The sequence below is a fragment of the Biomphalaria glabrata genome, chromosome 1, assembly GCF_947242115.1.
Source record: "Biomphalaria glabrata chromosome 1, xgBioGlab47.1, whole genome shotgun sequence".
Lineage (NCBI taxonomy): Eukaryota > Metazoa > Mollusca > Gastropoda > Planorbidae > Biomphalaria > Biomphalaria glabrata.
In genome coordinates, this window is record NC_074711.1 from 27,220,865 (window position 1) to 27,224,272 (window position 3,408).

The following is a 3,408-nucleotide window of genomic DNA, read 5'->3' on the forward strand; positions in this document are numbered from 1 at the left end:
TGAAGGACCTTGGAGAGCCGAAACGTTCGCTGTCCTTATCTCACCGCTGGGTAAGACATCGCCGTGAGACTTGCCGCCGGGACAGACATTAGCGTAGGAAGAGTTGACCCGAGACTGACAGTGGAGTTATCGCAGCTTCTTAGACAGATAAGTCAAGTGTTATTTAACTACTTTCTCCTTAGAATAATTGGAGTCTGTAGGGAAGTGACCACTCGCTAGATTATCACTACCAGGTTAAATCGTGGTGGATTGGGGATATCCTTAAAAATTAGGTGTAGTCTAGCAAGAGGTCCAGATATACGTCCTGTGTGTGAATGTGGATCATTTAGTTAAGCTTTTTTTTTTTTGTAGTAACGTGTATTAATTGGTTGTAATACTCCCGTCTTAAGTCTTACTGTCAGACGAAAGTCTCATTCATTAGAACTAGATCTATAGTTTGGTGTTTATCATATTTAAGTTTATTTTCATAGTTTATGTGTATGAGTAAGTTATATACACTCCTGGCTGTGAAAGCAGGTAAGAAGTAACTAAGATCTAGCGTAATCTAGACTAGATCTGGGGAACAATCGAGGTGAAGCCTGATTGCCCATTCCATTTGTAATTTTAGTATTTGTAAATAGACAGGTTGGTCTATTTACCGGCGACTCGTGTGAGTAACACGTAGTCGGTTGAGTGTGCGTGTGTCGCACAGCGTATTCAGTCGGGTCAGAGTGTAGCCTACACACTGGTACCAAGGATACTAAGTGTATCTTGGAAAGTACAGAAGTTATTAAAAGTTGTTAAAAGTTGCAGCTGTGTATCAAGTTGGTAGTCTAGACGCCGAGGGTAGAGTGACGAATTTAATTCATTTGAATTAAGAGATATTAGGAAGCCGCGGAGCGAGGGTACGCTCAAAAGATAATTTGATTTATAGAACATAGGTAATAGAAGATATTAGGCTTTTGTGTAAGATAATTTAAATAAAAAGCGAGGTAAAGTAACAAATAAGTAATATGGCAACTGCTCCAGGGTACGACCTAGAAGAGTTTAGGAAAAAGCTAATCCAAGAGGCAAAGACAGAACTGGAACTACGCGGCAAAGAACTGGCCGCCTATGTGCAGCAGATGGTGGCGGCAGAAACAGACCGCAGAGAGCGGGAACGAGTCAGAGAAGCTGAAAGAGCCAGAGAAAAAGAAAAAGAAGAAGCAGATCGCATAGAGCGGGAAAAGGTTAGAGAGGCAGAAAAGTTGGAGAGGGAAAAGGTTAGAGAAGCGGAACGTGTAGAGAGGGAGAAGAAAGAAGAGGCGGACAGAAAAGTGAGAATTCAGGTTGAACAGATGAGGATAGAGGCTGGTGTAAGTGTGCCCACCGAAGGGAACAGCAACAATAGTGCCAACATAGAAAGCCATAGTAGCGCCGCATGGATGAAAAAGAAAATACAGCCTTTTGCGGAAGACAAAGATGACATCGGCGACTATCTGAAACGATTTGAAATTAAACTAGCAAAGTTTAATGTCCAGGAGAAGGAGTGGTCCGAAATCTTGTTGGACTTTGTACATGGGAAAGCCCTCACGATTTGCCAAAACCATGACCACTCGATGCAAAACAGCTATCAGGTGCTAAAGAAGGAACTGCTAAACGCATACGGGCACAACGCGGCAACATTCCGAAAGAAGTATTACGAAAACACTCCATCCAGCCAAGTTGATCCACAAACAACTATCAACTCAGAGAAAGACTTCTTCACGAAATGGCTCGGATTCGAGAATGTAGAGAACACCTACGAGGGGTTGAGGAACTTTATCTTGATTGATAATTTTCTCAATAAATGCGATCTCCAGCTGCAGTCTTTTGTAAAAGAAAGGAACCCAAAGGTGTTGGACGAAGTGACAGAAATTATTAGAACATATAAAAAGGCGTATCCCAGCAACCCACTTTCAAATAAAGACAAGAAAAATATTGACTTGGTGGGATACACACAGGAGAACAAGGATAGGGGTAGAAGCAGAGGGCGAGAGCCACAACCCGTCAGAGGGAATAGTAATAGCGGAAGGGCTAAAGGAGTGACATGTTATACATGTGGAAGGAAAGGGCACATTGCAGTGAACTGCATGAGGTCACAGAGCAGGTCCAGTGGTAGGAACAATTACAGCAATCGGAGTGGTAACAATAACTACAGTAATAACAGAAATAAGGAAAATAGAAGTAAAAGCAGAGAGCAGCAACCCAGAGGTGTGGACAGGGTGTACTTTGTGAAGGGGAACAGTGATAGTTTCACATTTTACCCAGGGTTCATAAATAAGCGGCCGGTACGGGCGGTCCGCGATAGTGGCTGTAACACGATCGTTATAAGGAGTAACTTCATTGAACCACAAGATTATAGAGGGTACCAGAGGAAGGTGGAGTTTGCGGACGGAAGCATCAAGGAATTTGAAGCATTTAGGGTCTTCATTGAGACGCCATTCTACACTGGATATTGCGAGGGAGTCGCAATGCCCGAGATGAGACAAGACATGTTAATTGGCAATATACCAGGAGTGAAGGAGTGCACTGCAGAGGAGCTAGCAGCATGGCAAAACAAGTATAAACAGATGAACCAGATCACGGACACCACGCCATACGAGAGCAACATGGTAATGACAAGAGCACAGGGGATAAGAAAAGCAGAGGCGCACGAAAATAGCATAGAGAGTGGAGCGACGGAGACGATGGAGCAACCAAGGGGAAACGGACTCGAAAACAACCAACTAGCAGAAACGGAAGAAAATGATTCAAGGAAAGAAGAGCAGGAGGACTTGGACGAAACAAAGGAAATACCCAGGTTTGCACAGGAGCAAAAGTTGGATAACATAGTTGGAAGGATATATGCCAGGGTGGAAGACAAGAAGAATAATAATCCAATGGAAAAGTTCAAAGTTGAAAATGACATACTGTTTAGACAGACAATACTGAATGGGAGGAAAGTGAAACAGTTGGTACTGCCCCAGAAGTATTGGCAAGAGGAGTTGTTATGACATGATTAGGAATTAGTTATTTGTTTCGGGAATAAGGGGAAAGTTTTAATTAGCGACAAGTGACGTGACAGATCTTTAAAAAAGAAGAACGCTCTAAGCGACGCAAAAAGGAAGACGCTTCGTGTAGAGTAGAAGACTTCAGTACAATAGAATAGATACAGATTTACGGACATAGCTGACAGCAGACGATTCCCTTCTTGATTATTAAATATCGTTATAGAACAACATCAGCGTCGACTACATATTTGATTGTTTCGGCCTTTCGCCGGTGTTACTGAATTAGTTTAGTTCAGCGTTACTTCCAGTCAGATCTACACTAGACAGATTGCCAAGAATCAACAGACAACACCGCGCGGAGGCCTTAACAGCATCACCAAGTCATCTAGCTCTTTGTCTGTTCCTGTCAGACCATTTC